This window comes from Gymnogyps californianus, chromosome 7 (assembly GCF_018139145.2).
Source record: "Gymnogyps californianus isolate 813 chromosome 7, ASM1813914v2, whole genome shotgun sequence".
In the NCBI taxonomy this organism is placed as follows: Eukaryota; Metazoa; Chordata; class Aves; order Accipitriformes; family Cathartidae; genus Gymnogyps; species Gymnogyps californianus.
Window position 1 is genome coordinate 41,516,426 of NC_059477.1, and position 16,444 is coordinate 41,532,869.

The 16,444-nt window shown below is 37.1% G+C and overlaps 1 protein-coding gene across 1 annotated transcript in view; it reads left to right on the forward strand.

The window, feature by feature from the left end:
* MBD5 (methyl-CpG binding domain protein 5) overlaps positions 1 to 16,444 on the forward strand; it is a 147,141-nt gene that overhangs the window by 50,502 nt on the left and 80,195 nt on the right. Inside the window, exon 2 of the mRNA XM_050899575.1 lies at positions 2,162 to 2,259. The gene's annotated coding sequence lies outside the window, so the exon portion shown is untranslated. The remainder of the gene's footprint in view (positions 1 to 2,161; positions 2,260 to 16,444) is intronic.

The following is a 16,444-nucleotide window of genomic DNA, read 5'->3' on the forward strand; positions in this document are numbered from 1 at the left end:
CTTCCAACCCAAAGCATTCTATGATTCTATTTGAAACACTTTTTTCCATTCCTTTCCTGCCCCTCAACCCTGTCTTGAACTATATCTGAAAAGGCAGTGGCGGTCTGGTGGGGCAGTGTCGCTTTCAGTTCTTACACAGCAGCTTTTTAATACTTTAATAGGGTCATTTTGTATCTGGAATTTTTTCCTCATACCAATCCATCAACTCTGTTTGGCAAACATCAAGGCACAGTATACATCCAATTTCTTTTTCAGATTTTTCATTAGAAAAAGAAAGTTAGTGTAATCACAGTATAGCCTATGCAATTTTATTTCAGAGACTGATCTGACAGTTGTTTTTTCTACAAGGATTTTAAATTTTTGGAAGCACTAGAAAGAGCAGAGAGTATCCATTTGAGTATTCGGTAACTTGCTATTTTACAGAAGTTGATTTGAAAGGTGTTTATTCTCAGGTGATGGAAATTGCGGGGGTTTGGATTGACTTCAGAAGAAACAAACGTGGACAATTCAGATAAAGCATTATCATAAAACTGAGATTAAATAACTTTTTGCATTGATATAGGCAAACTGCAAAAACTTAGTGTTTTTGCTATTAGAGGTATTTAACTATTGTGGCTTTAAGCAGCAATTAATTGTCCGCAGAGCCTGCTAAGTGATCTGGTCGTCCGATCACCTTTCCACACGTTCTGACTGCTGGCGATCAGATGTCCCAGGCCTGCAAATAAATAAATGAGTAAATAGATAAATCACATTTTTAAAAAAAATATATTCAAGATGAAGCAGTTGCTTGTGTTAACCCAAGTTGGATTGCTGCTGTGGTTGTACACTGTCAGGAGTCAGCAAAAGGTTTTCCTTTGCTCGGAGTTGGATTCCTCCATAATCTGAGAAAGACTAAACCAAGTGGAATCGACTGAGTAGAGGCGAAAATTATTTACAAGATGAAAGCTTTTTGACTTGATTAGTCTTCTAGTTAATTGCATCTGTTGCTAAATGAGGAGTGAAAGATTTCAAAAGTATTGCGGCATATGTTAGGTTATACGGGTACCAGTGGGGCTTAATTTTGTATATATCGTCGAGCATGTACATAAGGGTTGGTTATGCTGACTTAAGCCTGTTATCAACTCTTTGTCTCATGTTACACAGCTATGCTTTGAAGTTCCTTCATTAAGGAAGGAGAAAGCAGAGAATGTCAGGATATTCTGGACATCAGGAAACACCTTTTGACTGTGAGGGTGGTTGACCGCTGGACTAGGTTGCCCAGAGAGGCTGTGGAGTCTCCATCCGTGGAGACGTTCAAAGTCCAGCTGGACACGGTCCTGGGCCACCAGCTCTAGGTTGCCCTGCTTGAACAGGCAAGGTGGACCAAATGTTCTCCAGAGGTCCCTGGCAACCTCAACTACTTTGTAGAAGTTTTATCGTGGTTATAATAGACAAATGGTTTCTCTTTCAATGAAAGAAGCTGAGACCTGGAAAAAAAAAATTGTAGCTATTGGGCGTTTTAACATAAGTTGGTTCCAAAGGAAGTACATACATAGAGTAGTTCATTTGATGCTGACCTTACCATAAGCATAGTAATTTTTTTTGATTCATCTTTCCATAGTTACGGTACTGAAATGTGAAAGCAGCACTAATAAATGATACTCTATGGTTATACTGTTGAATAATGTTGTGGGTTTGTTGGGTTTTTTTTTAAACCATAACTGGCAGTTTTAGGGATGTTGTCTTAAAGTTACCTTTAATTTGGCTTTTCAAAGTTTAGGGAGGTGGTTTAACTTTTCATAATCTATTAGTGCTTAAAATATAACACACTTCAATACTAATTTGTAATCTTATTTGTCTTTTCTAATCTTTAGCTCATGGGATGATTACTGCTGTTGTTATTTTGGTATGATAACAGTGAATTTCCCAAGTTTGGTGTATTTAGTCTTAAATATACTAATGCGGAGTAATTGTTACATGCCTCAAGTAGATAAACGCCATCCCATGTAATGACTCTGGTGCTTGTCTGTTTGTTTTTAACAGCAGCTAACAAATTAGTGTATTGTATGAAATGCACAATTTTACTTTGTACCTTCTTAATAAATAAATAAAGTATTTTAAAGTCCTCCGTCTAGCTGCAACTAACCTGGCTTATGTACTGCTTTGTGGTGTTTTTCTTCAGATCCTTGTTGACGATGGTGGTCATTGGATGCATAAATATTGAAGTATATATCATTTACAGACAAGATCTTTGAAATCTGTTTCCTTCACACAGCAAAGGTAAGTAAAATAATCTATATTATGCATTTGTATATAAGTAATAAGTTAGATAGTTTTTGACCTCAAAAATAACCAAAACTGAACAGCATCTGAAGTTCAGGAGCCTGACTACACTTCCAAAAGTTTTAGCTTTTTTTAGTAAGTTTATTTATCCTACTAATGTGAAAAATAAGCTATATGGAAGGAGCTCAGTTTCTTTTCCTCCTTTTAGTTACAAGAATATGAGTCCTTAGCTTGTTTTTTTTTCTGCATTTAATGTTATTCCTTATTATTTTTTTCTCACAAGTTTTTCGAACTACAGATCATTTGCAATATCTGTGTGTGATACTGATGAGAACCAGGAATACCTTATATGTTAAAATCTGAAGAGTAGTTGGGCATGGGAATTAGTACTCAAAAAGACAGAAGTTATGTGGAACAGAAATAGCCAGCAACACACAAAGTGAAATAGTGGTCAATCTCTTGAAGATTTCTGTAGAAGTTTAGAAATGTGACTTCTTTTTAGTTAAATATTAGAGACATGACTCTGATGTGCACTCTGCTTGTACTATTTCTTTTGAATGTGTGGACTTTTGGTCAAAATAAATGTTAGATATTCAGGAGAGTTTTGTTTGTGTATTGTTTTTTCTATTTTGAAACTAACTATATAAAACACTCTAGGTAATATGGGAAGAATTTTTCCTCTTATGGAAATAGAGCTAATTTTCCCACTCATTATCTGCTGTTAATTTAATGTGTGGCAATATCTGAAATTTAGTGATGATTATATGGCAGTAGATTTTTGGTTAGCTGTACAGCTCATCTATGAGCAAACCAATTAAGACATAATTTCAGAATATAATTGAACTCCTAATGGGGCACTTTAATTCACTAGAAATTTACATATTTGCTTTTCTTTGTTTTAGTAGACAGGTCCAAAATGAGGGTACAGCTTCATTTTTTGAACTTCTGAATACAGCAACTTCATCTGAGACTTTCCAAAATGAAGCATGTAAAATGCTGTTGAATAAGAGGATGGATAAGTTCATGAATAAGCTACTTAGTTCTCAAATCTGAACTTTGAATCGCTCTCATTAGCTGTTTATTTGAAGAATAAAACTTACTGTGTTGTTAGGATGCTGTGGCCCTATTGATACTCTTTTCACCTGCGGTGCAACACCGTGCGATGCAACACAGTGAAAACTGATCTACTTGGTACCAAGTGTGTGCAGTGTTTGTAACTAATTTTCTTCCTTTTAGCATGTTTGGGCAGCCTTGATCTGCTGGGAAAGGGCTCGTTCTGCAGATCTTTATAACTGATTTTTTCGAGCAGTATGAATAGAAAATTCTTGGAACTGCATAGTTAGCCCAGACCCAGCCTGATGGAGCATCAGGGCTGGGACGCGCAGGGTCAGAGTTATGTCTCACTTGCGTGTTACAAAAATGGAGTACCTCATTTATGTAGTGTTTGTAATGCATTTCTGTTTTACTGCCCCTTCAGTATCTTTTTATATAAGTCAGAGCTTTCCGATGAAACCCCCTTTTTACTTTTTTGAGGGTTTTTTTTTCAGCCCAAGTTTAACTGCAAGGGCACTGAAACGTTACGTTACTCATGTATGTCGCCATATGCAGTGGACCCTGGCAGATGTATCTAGGATAAAGCAGCACTGGTTCCATTGGGGTTTGCATCATTCTAGGTTTTCTCAGCTCCCAGCTGATGCTGTAAGAGAACAGCAGATGGGAAAGAGTTAAAAAGTGCAGCATACATATCTGACTTACATGAGCTAAAATAAACAAACAAACAGTAGCTGTTTGTTAGAGGAAAGCCCAAATTAAGAAAGAAATTAAGGCAGTTCTCTCTCTCTTTTTTTTTTTTTTTTTTTTTTGACCCCCAGAACGGAAGGCTTTTTTCATTTAGAAGATAAACACTACTGATCTGAGAGAGGTTATTTATACCTCTGCCATGCTGAGGTTAAATTTTTGGGTTTGTTTTGTTGTTACTGTTTCCTTCAAGGATAGACCTTTGCATATGTTTTTATTTGTTCTAAAATGGGGACCTACAGCATTTGGTAAAGGAAAACCAAATGTTTTGGGGGAATAATTATCAAAGTTTGCATTTGGGTTAGGAAGAAACAATTTTGTATGTGAAAAACTGGGACAGGGAAAGTATTTCTTTCTATAAGGTTAATGTTTTACTGGTTATTTCCTGTAAAGTTTTAATACGTACACGTGGATAAACCTCAGAATGCTTCTATGAAATCCAAAAAAACATTTAGCTCTCATTCTCGGCATCTTAGCTTTTATTTTGTACTCTTTTTGTCTACCGAGACTAAAATGTTCACAGCTGTATAGGTATGTGCAGACAGTGTTTCTATTCCATTTGATCTATTTTTAAATGCAGGGGCTTTTTGTATTTAATACGCATTACTGTGCTTGCAGTCTAATACTTCAAAACCTTAGTGACCTTGGTTCACCCACTTGTACCTTGTACATTATCATGCAGTCCTTAATTATATGATAACATGCTATTTTTCTCCATAGAAGGAAATGCTTGCATTAAATACATGGCATTTAATCAGTATGCAGCTATCTAGTGTTTTTAATTGTTCAGTGTGTGGTTCCAGATCTTCTGTACTATATAATTTTCAGACCTTGCTCTGCAGTTAGAATTAAGAAATTGCCTTCATGCTTTACTGTACCTTTTAGCAACAGGTTTTCTCTAAGACTTTCTGGCAAAACCCAATCTCTGAAGCCCAGGTTATTTTGCAGGAACATTTTCAGTTCTAGGAGCTTTCCTTGCCAACTCTTTTGATGGGCTGCTGGGCTTTGTATACTTTTTACAGTAATTGCAGAACTGGAGTACTCACTCCATGAAGATTCTTTCAAGCCAGAAAAGCGAGAGCAGTGATCCTCCATGAAAAACGTAGGAATTGAAAGGATTGTTGGCCTAGGCATCTTTTTTTGAAGTCATGATTTCATTCTTCTTGGTTCTCAGTTTCGCATTCAGCCATTCTTACTTGTATCCTAGTCTTGTATGTCTCTTGTCTTGCATCTCTGTTTTCATTCTCCCTCATCCAAGTAATTTCTAATGTTAGCCGGTTTCTATTTCAAGTTCGTTATCCATTCTCACACGGTACCAGTCTTCCCTCATTTCACTTACTCTCCAGAATTACAGTTCTATTCTGGCTCCAGATTTGCACCCCTTTTTCTCAGGGTGAGTCTGCACAGATGGGTGTTGAAGGTTGCACATCTTTCTACCCGTGCTCTGAGTCAGCTGATGCAAGTCAACTTCAGTACAACAGCCTTGTAGCTACTTCAGCGTGACTGTGAAGGGCTACGGAGGAGCTAAGTCTGCCTCTGTGCTGTGCTGGGAAGGTTACACACAACCATAATGCAAAGATCAGCCGTCTGCCAAATGGTGTCCTTGCTATAGTGCGTATGTACATGGAAATTTTGCATTTCCAAAACTGTATGTTTCAAAAAGCTTTAAATTGTGTATTAGAAAACAGTTTCGAATTTATGGGTATTTTTAATATGTATATAGCAGTTTTAGCATGAACACTGTGGATTTTCCTTGTCCGTAAACTGAGATGGCACTTACTGATTTGTATTACTTATTTCAGCATGTGAAGGAAACCAGAACGATGCATTACAAGTCCTTATAATATTTTTTCTTGTTAATCACTTGGGGTGAAAAAATATATCAGAGAAATATAGCATTAATGAAATAGAAAACTGGTTATGCAGACTTAAGGAGGATGAGTGAGGTTTACGTCTGTTTATTCTGTTTTATCTTTTTAAACAGTACATGGAAAATTCTAGTAGCTAGATAGAATTTTACACTGTGCGATAAAATGATAGACATGTTTAGTCCTCTGTGCCATCTCCAGCTGCAAGCCATGTAGTCTTTGAGAACTTTCTGAACTGTGTAATTCTGGGACTCATGATATATCGCAGCAAGAAATCAGGCCTGTCACTATCCAAACTTCAGAATTTATAAGGCTGTTTAATTATACTGAAGTATATAACATATGACTTGGCGCTGCATACACAGTGCTTCTCTAAATAGTTTGTCTTAGAACTGTGTCATTACTAATGTTTTGATTGTAGTTATTCTAAGACAGAGAAGGAACAGTGTCGTGTTGCATCATTTTTCTCCCTAAAGCAGTCTGCAGTCCAGATTGACGGACAATTTTTCCTGAATTGTCATTAAAACCAAGGAGCCCAATTGTCTTTTTGAAGCCTTAATGTTTTTCTGAGAACAGTCAGTTTTATGTCTCTCTCTCATCTTTTAATATGAAAGGGTTGGGGTTTTGTGTAATCCCAAGTTACTTTCTCTAATGCAAGATATAAACTAATTCTACCTTCTTAAATTTAATAAAGGGAAACCTACTTAATTTGAAAGTTACTTCTACAGAAATTATTTAAAGGATTTGGGGGAAAAAAATATATTCCTATAATGTTGCTCTACAATATCACTACTTTTAGGTACATTTTAGAGCCAAATTTTAGAGTACATTTTAAATATAATAGATTTGATAGGTCAATTCTCTGGCTTAGCAGAAAATTTTTTACCTCTTCTGCCAAGTTTTTCACATTTCACGAGAACAAGAAGTTTGTTTTCAATCGTCCTCATTTCTTTTCCAGCTGGTCCTTCTGCAACAATTTTCAAATAAAATATGGGCTGACGTTTTGAACTTTTTCTGGAAGCAGATACTGTAAATAAATATTGCAAACTACAAGGGCTTTCCATTTTGAAAAATTGGAACAGCGGGCACCTTGAACAAAAGTAAATATTCCCAACACTTCTTTATTGTTACCAGATTAATCAAGCTCAGTGGTTTAATTGTAATTTGAAAGTTAAAATATTTAAGTAATGCAAAACTTTCTGATACTGCAGTGCATCTCTCACTTTAAAATTAATAACATCATAGTAAAACTGTTAAAATTCATCTTTTTTAATATATATAATTTTTCTCAGCGAAGCTAGGCATACATGCACGCAGCTTCTGAATTAGTTGCCTGAGGGTTGTCTTCATGCAATCACAGTAACGTGGATATCTCCAGAAAGTTTTGGGGCTTTTTATTATTTCAGTCCATGATGTTAGAAAGTTTTACAAATATCCATCCTTATGTTTTCCTGTAATACATGAAGAAATTTCTGTGAAGTAAAAGCCACATCATCTTTATTTTTCCTTAAAGAGCTGTGGGTTTAAAATAACAGATAATAGAGTTATTGTCATTATTTGTTAATTACACAAAATATTTAAAGGAAGAACATAGAATGTAGTATCTAAGATAAACTGAATTATTTTTTTCTGTTGTAACACCAAACCAAAGTCAGATCTTCGATTTTTGTTTTCATAATTGCTTCTGAAAAACCAGTGCTCTAAAAAGAAGCTCAAGGGTAGCAAATTTAAAATCTAGCTGTTAATGAAAACTTAAGAAACCATTGTTTTTCTTTACATGAAGGTAGCCTGAAAGGCTGTGGAGGTGGGTTTTTTTCTGTTTTGCTATTTAATTTTGTTTTATTTTCCCCTTACTATAAATTCACATCCTTGGAGGCCCACTATTATGATGAAAATCTATTGAAATAGTTAAGGAAAGTGAAAATACAAAAAAAGAGAGATGTCTGTGCTGTGGTTCATCAGGCGGTGGTTGGTTTGGGTAACTGGTGCTGGTGATTCTGACCAGTGGGTCCTTGTCCCAGATACAGGTGTCCCCACAGCAAAGACCTGGCCGAGTTGGCCTTTCTCCGTGTTTCTGTCCTCATTATAATGTGCGGGGAGAAGGCGCAGGAGTTTTCCTTGGCTCTGTGTTGAGCTGTTTGCAGTCCTGTCCAGTTAAGCAAGAATTTGGTTCTCACAAGGGACTGGTGGGAAGGAGTGAACTCTTGGCACTCCCACGGCTTTGCATACAGCCCTGGTTTGGAGTTGGCACGTTCAGCTTGGATCACCAGCATTTATCCACATCGGATCTGGCCTTGTACCACCAGGAGCTGCAATTTATATATTCTAAGTATAGCCACAACAGCTTTCCTACAATGAGAAATAAGAGCTTTGAAATTAAACTAATTCTCGCCTTTGTTGGTTTATCTTTAAGCAAGGCATCGTCACTTTTCAGATTCTTAACTGGCCTCTATCAGCGTATCTCTGCTGAAGGGAGATCTCTACCCCAGTTAGTTTCTGCCGATCCAGCTCAGGAGATCTCAGACATCTTTGTCTCTTCTAGAAGGATCCCAGTTCAGTGAAATGCTTTTAAATTAAAACCAGTGATGCTTTTAAATTCAAGCTCACACAAAGTTTCTAAAGAGAAGAGCCACTCTTCCTCTGAAAACCTGTGGTGGTGCTCCAGAGCTGTCGTTGAAAACAGCATGTTTATTTTTATTTTTTACTGCATTCCTGAAAAATATTAATGAGAGGTAAGATTTTCACCAAGATGGTTCAGTAATTGCCACAGTTGGCTTTAACTTCGTCTTCCAAACTAAGATTACATCACTTCAAAGAATTCATTAAATTTCTTTTTGGTTTTATCCTCGGTGTATGAGAGTTTATAGGTACCATTCTGAGAGTGGGGGCAAAAATACTTGAGCTTAGGAAAAGGATAGGTGAACTAAACTTTCCATTTGAAAGCTATCATGAAAAGTTAAAATATCTCATCTTTTTTGATCAGCTCCATCCATCTCTTGAGTCCTTAATACAGGAACTAAAACTATTTAGGACATAGATCCCAGCATGAATTTTCCAGAGTAACTGTAATGTATTTGAGATGCATGTTGTTTAGATGTTAGAAAAGAAAACACTCTTATTTTTATGCTATTGATACATAAATGGAGGTGTTCACTGTTGAATCTTGTGTATGATTTAATAATAGTTTATGAGAAGGTAGCTACATGACAGAATTCTCACTTAATTGCGGTCCTGACAAAGGGAACAGGAAATGGAGAAGGAAACCTGGCCACAGGGGCACCGTCAATAAAAGCAGAAGAACAAAAACTGTATAATTTATATTATGTATATTATAATGTATATAATTTAACCTCACCTAGATAATTCTAACACAGCATTTTTGCTTATGCTACTAATTCTTGTTTGGAAGTTTTACACCTTTTCTAGTGTAGGCATTTATATTGGTTCAGGTATATATCTTTTTTTCCTTTAATTTGCTTTTTATCTCAAGCATAGTTTAAGTATTTGAGTGACAGCAAGTGACATTTTCATAGGATAGATTCTGTAGGCAAATGAACAGTTGACAGCAGGCATAATGGCAGCCTGGAATAGCCTGACATGTAGGTGTTCTAACTGGAAGATACTCAATGTGTTGAATGAAGTTCTCATGTAGTAGCTTTCAGTTTATATTGTATTCTCATAGTATAGAATTAAATATATACCCATGACACATATGCTTCAGATGGGTTTTTTTTTTTTTTTACACAATTTCATCTCTTGAAGAAGAAAGAGTATTACATAGTCTGAAAGGAAATTCAACAGACAGATACTGGCATTAGTCAAAGCCCTTGGCTTTTGCATTCTGTAGATGTGAAAGAGTGAGATGTCTTCCAAAGTGGATAAATATACTGCATGTTCCGGTACAAGATCTCTGTAATGAGTTAAGAACAACACAGAAAAAAGGTCTTTATTTTTTTAGAAAGTGGAAGGGAGCACTTGTTTGTTAGTTGCATGCCAACTTGTGGCCTCTCTATGGACTTATAAACCCCAAATATTCATATTCAAGCAATCTTAGTAAAGTTATCGAGTACCTTGTGTGTAGTATGAAATTTCACAGCTGGAGAAAGTAAGAAAACTTTATCTGATTAAAGTTTAATGACAGTATTTCCGTTGACTTGCAGAAGATTAGATAACTGCTGCTAGCTGAAAAACATGATGAATTCAATATTAACTTAGATGATACTAGTATATTGTTTTGTCTGTACAGAAGATTGATCGGTAGATCATTTTACTCAAATATCATTCTAACTGTTATAATACCATTTAAAGTGTAAAAATCTTAGTAGACTGTCTTTAACTGTTATATCAACAGAAATTTATGCACGTGCCTTGATCAAGTTAATACTTATTAAAATTGGTTGTGACCTTTGGAAAACAATTATTTGGAACCGGTGATGCTAGCGAAAAGCACTGTTGTTCCTGCAAAGGGGCATTTTAAAACACACTGCAAATTCATTCATATTATGAAACTACAAAACATATATCTTCCAGTGTAGCAAGTTAGCAAATTGCTGATTTAGATGTTATTACTTAAAAAATGCCACATTACCAATATTTAGCTGATTTCGTCAACTGTCGTGAATAATATTAAGACTGTGGATAGCCCTGATACCTTATCTGCATACCTGAAATCCTGTAAAAACCAGTTGGTTTACAGTGTCAAAGATTGAGAAGAGTAAAAACCGAGCCAGGCGCCTTCCTCAGCATGATGGTATAAAATTTGGTGGTTACTACCAAATGTGTTTCCATAATTCAGTTGGTTTTGTCTGTTTGCTTCGTACTTAGAAGACTTCTTTCTAATATCTTTTCTATTATGAAGTAGTAGTACATACATAAAAATGATGATTTTCATTATTTTTCTTAAACTGCGTTTTGTTGATTATCTAAAATTTGAAATACATTTCAAATCTCTAAAAATAGGTATGCTGTTTCAAATGACAAAGCGAATTCCCTTTTTTGCCTACCTGTTTAAGATGGTGGGACTACCATCCTAAACACACCTATTTTTTTAGTCCCTTTTCATTAAAAAAAAAAACAACAGCCTTATGTTCACAATGTGAGCAGAATACTGACATTTAGTTTTGGCAGCACAAAAGTTCTTGTAAAATGGTGACTTTTTTGCCCTGCTAGGACATAAGAAAGATCTTTCTAGGTTCTTGTTAGCAAAATGGGTCACTGCTTTAGGATGATCTACTGGTACATTTTACCACAAAGCTTGTCATTCCCATTTTACCTGAAGAAAAATAAGTTAAATGTCCACTGTAACAACTGTGTGGGGCGCTGTCATTCAGCTGTAAGACTCGGTGTTTTGAAATCCTCTCTCTCATGTGAGAGGACAAGTCACTGGTTTGACACAGATGTTTCCAAATGAGGTTTGATGCCCTCAGATTAGATTATCGTGATTGTCCCATCTAAACATATAAAATTATGCATTCTTTATGAATAGTTTTGATTTGAGCTACAGGAATGCAAAGCTAAAATTCCATCTGAGACAGTAAAAGATGGTTTATAATTACAAATGAACCAGCCTGGCTGCAGCTGCAGGGAGCAGGGGTAGGGAACAAGCTGATGAGACTGAAGCAGCAAGGTCCAGAGATCTAGACCACACACCGCATCAGATGGTGCTCATTTGGGAAGCAGGGTGAAGAGAGACAAGCTGCATTTCCCATAGCTGCCGCCTCTTTCCCCAGGGAAGCAGACTCTGTGAACGCATGCTTAATGCACGAAGTTATATTTAAGTACTTTTGCAAAAGAGTGAAGTGCAGCTGATCAATGATAAAATGCTTTCAAACTAGAAATACTTGTTGTAAAAGCATATCTTTGAGTGAAGATGGGAGTGGTGCCTTCAATTGGACATAGATTCTTCAGTTGTGTCTTCCATCTATACATCTACTCTGCTTATTTTACTTTCCTGCCCAAGACAGGTCCTTTTTTTTTCCTAGGCATCTAAGGGAGAGTAAGGGAATTTAAACACCCAAAGGCCAGAAGAGACCACAGTGACTGTTTTCTGGCTTCCTTCAGCATGCAGACTGTCACTTTTCACAGAACCTGGATTAAAGTTCGCCTATTCGAAAGCTACCTGATCTTGTTTCCAAGCCTGGAAGTGATAGTGAGCTCACCATTTCACCTATAAAACTGTGTCTACTTTTAATTACCTATAATAGTAAGAAATTGCATTGTATATAAAATTAATGCTGCTCTACCTTTCATCTGGAAGGACTTAAATATTTTCTCTTTGTTTATATGTACTAAATCTTTCATAATTCTATTGTTGCTTGTTGTTGTTATAGTGTGGTATACTTTCTTCATCTCCCTTAGCTGTACATGTGCTTTAGCATTTTCTTGCACTATTTGCAAAAAGAAAAAATGATGCCAATTGGGAAAAGTTTGTGAAAGTCATTTATGTGAAAATGATCTGCCAAACAGTGTGCTAAGAAACACAGCCTAGCATACTTTTGCTATGGCTCTCTAGCATAAAATTGATACATAGCGTACTAAGTTTGCAGCTATACTACTGACATGCCTTATTGCTTTATCCCCTAAATTGCTGATAGAAACAATGTGGTAGACGTTAAATAGAATTTAGAGATTTTTTGGAGGCTAAAACATTTATTAAGGCTAGCGCTGCCCCAAAAATACAGTTAAACACAAAATTCTGTGATAGGGAAAAATTGCATTGCTGCGTATTTAGAGCCTACACTCCAGGCACTGACTTACGCAGAATCCCTCGGTGCTCTGTGACCGGCATGGTCCGTCCTTTCCCGTTACGGAGCTCATCTGGAGGAGCAGCTAAAGCCGTAAGTGACTTTTGGGTTCGAGTCAGGGAGATTACATTTTTGACTGGAAGGAAAGAAGGGTCTGACTTCCTCCTCCATGATCAATTCCTAAATCCAGAAGTAAGTATATAAGAAGCTAAAACCAGTTTAGCCCCTCAGCCTGGGAACTGAACTTGCTGGCATGTGGGCTGAAGGGAAAGGAGGCAGGGAGAGGTTGCGGGGGCTACAGGTTCTTATGTGTTGGAATAGCAGGGCTGTGTTCCTTAGAGTAAGTTTTAGCTTAGATTCAAGTTCATATAATATTTACGATAATAGGATGCATTCACTGAAAAGGGGGGGGGGGGGGGGCGGAGACCAAGCCACAACGTACAAAATATCTACTGGACTGACACAACAGTAAATTATTTGTTTAGGTAGAAATAGAAATTTATAAAACATGAATCTAGGATTGAACTATATGTTTTAGCATTGAACTAAATGTGGTCATTTTGTGATGATTAAAAGGTGATTTTAAAGCAGACAGATTTGAGGATACAGTCATTGTTCATACGCGATTACTGAAGTCTGAGTTAGGTCCTGGCTCCGTGGAAATTGATGGCAGAACTGAAAAAGCGTTTCAGTTACGTTCACAAAGTACAGTGCTGTATTGATTGAAGTGTGTTTCATTGCTACGTTCTGGATAGGCATCTCATTCGAAATTCCTGGCCCTTCTGGATTTGACACATTTAGGTATTTTTGCAGCATGTTTTGTAATATGAGCTCTAGGCTAGAGATTCTGTATCCGTTAAATTTTTTCTTATCTGTCCTTGAACTCATCTAGTATTTTGACCCATCTGAAAACTGTTCATTGGCACATTAAGGAACGCTGTCTGAATGCTGAAGCCATCTCTGTTGTTCATTTCCTTGATTCTTTTGCTCTAATAAAAGGTAAAAAATAAAGATTTTGGAGGAGTATTGAACACCGTTTCTAATGAGGTTCTCTTGTGAAGATTTTCTAGAAAAAATAAACACGGATTATTTTTTTTAGTAGATTTTTCCATAACTTCTGCAACTTGGTGATTTAAGTTCAATAAATTACTAGATTCAGGGTTTGGCCAACAAATGTAAATGGTGGAGTAACCTCTGACACATCCAGATTTGTCCAAATCTATGTTGTATGCATTTGTCACGTACTCTTCAGAGTTCCCTTCTCTGTGTCTACTGAAGGAGAGCTCTCCAGAAATTGGTGTCTGACCATGCGGTTGCCCACATGAGATCTTTAAAGGCTGCGCAGACAGTCCTTTGCCCCTAGGTACTTAAAGCACACATTTTCAGGTAGGTTCCGCTTGCTGGTCTTCATGCACTGCTCCCTCCTGACCCATCGCCACTATGGAGGCAGCATTCCCTGAGCTTGTCCTTGTCCACCGCAGTTCAAGACTTGCCAGTAAAACAAAATACAGAAGTACTTCTGAAAGCTCAAAGCAGAGAATGCTGAGTTAAGACTTTCAAGACTTGGAAGCAAAAGAGTACAATAAAAACCCAGACCTAATCTGTGCTTCTAAAGAAAATATGCTAAAATAGCTAAAAACGTGCTACACCTTCAAGGCAGTCTTTGAACATTAGAAGAACTTGCATTTTAGCTAATTTTCACTCACTTCACCCGCAAATACGTGATCTTGGTGTGGTTTCAAATGCAAATGTTGGTAATCTCTAGAGCCTATATGCTTTTTACCTTTGACATTTCATAACTACATAATAAAGAATGGTAGGGCTAGCTGTCTACCTAATTAGGTTGATTTAATTTTTTAACAGTCAGCTTTCAATAGATTTCACATATGATACCTTTGGATGTATTTTGACAGGAGTACAAGATTTAAGGCCTTTGGCCAGTCCTTTTCAGGAATCAAGCTGTCTCTTCATCTGTTGTTGTTTCAGTGGTTCATGCGTACAAGTCCAAAAATGGCTTTAGAGATTTGGGATGCAGGAGGAGAGCTTTCCTGCATATCTGTTAATTTACTCTGTTAATTTACTCTGATCCGTATTGGTGCCAAAAAAAAAAAAAAATATACTGATGACTCACTAGGAAGAGGTTTCCATTCTGTGGGAAGTATTGTTTGGTTGTTTCACTAGTGTGGTGATGAGTATAGCATCTGATAGAAGGACATCAACAGCTAGTGCTGTTACGATGGACATAGTGGGTTATGATGGACACTTGCATGGCGTGGGCAATGGTTCCTAATGCTTCAAGTCCCAGGTTATGCCGAGGCTTTTGACAGAAACTGCATGTTTCCATTGTGCAATGTATCAGTAGGTATCCAGGAGGAGATAAAACTGAGTAAATCAGTTTGGGAAAACTTGTACTCATTAGGTGTTTAAAAAATACCAGTTTTTGCAGCATTCCAAAGAATGCTTCCAGAAAGAAGCTTAACAGCTGATAACTTCACCCCATTAAAGGTAGGGTACCTCAACAGTTGGGTATCTGTAGGTCGTGCACGGGACGATTAGAGAGGCAGGAGGAAGTGTCGCACCTGGGCTGCAGGACTCGAGTGATACCTCCCAGTAGTAACAGCACATGGTGAGTTTTGCATAATATATGTGATGCTAAAGCAAGGTAATTACTGATGACTAAGTTAGAAGTAATAGACTTTCAGCTCATTTTCCATAGTTTAAAGAATTGTTTCCTGTGCTAAGGGAGATGGAGCTGGCAGCAGGGAGAGCGGGAGGAGACGGAATGAGCCCTTACTAAGGAGCATAGACAAATCTGATGTATAGGCACTTACAAAATATTTTACCTTAGCATCATATGCTGTCAGTTCTGGTTGCTTTCATAATTTCATCCTGCTTTCTCATTTTGTAAACTATTTATGCTTAACATGTTTCTGCTGAAATAAAATTAACATTCCAGAAAGCTATCTGGTCACTATTAGTATGCACCTGAACAGCAGTATCACTTTTTGTGCAAAAAATGGAAGAATATGTTTAGCATTGCTGTTAAACCAAAAGATACCAAAAATAAATTGAATGCCTGTTCCTTTTTGTCCCTTCTGAGAAACAAAAACTAAGCCCAGAGTTATGTTATATCCCTGGTACTTTATTAAATCCAAAAATATAATAGCTACTTAATAAAACAAAAAAAAGAAATTCAGAGAATGTATAAGTTGATAATTAGAAGACAAAAAAAGCCCCTGCTAAACAGCATGAAGCATCTGAGGTTGCACAGACATCCAAAGAGCAGATAGTTTGTCCTTGATGCAGTCCCTTGGCTTTCTGTGTGCTCTAAGGTGTATGGAGCTGCTGGGAAATACTGTCCATCCTGAGGGAGAGCAGTGAAGGAGAGATGTCTTTTAGGGACCGAGAGAGTGGAGTGAGTCCTTGTATCCCATGTTTACAGTTCAATCTCAAGATCAGGATTTGTCTGCAGAGATGATCTTGGGTGCAGCAGGTACATCTGTGGTTTAGCAGGACAAAAAGCTGGTCCCTCTCATATCCAAAATATGTGCATATCTTTGTACAGTACTCAGTTCTTTCTCCTCGGTTCACATACTCCGTCTTTCCATCCTTCCATCCTTCCTTCTCTATGAGCAGTATTTTTAAATCACTGTTCTTTGGCTAGGTTTTTGGTTGGGCAGGGGTGCAGATCATTTGGTCTCAGCCATAAATTTAATCAGCACCTCATAGAATCATTTAGGTTGGAAAAGACCTTTAAGATCATCGAGTGCAACC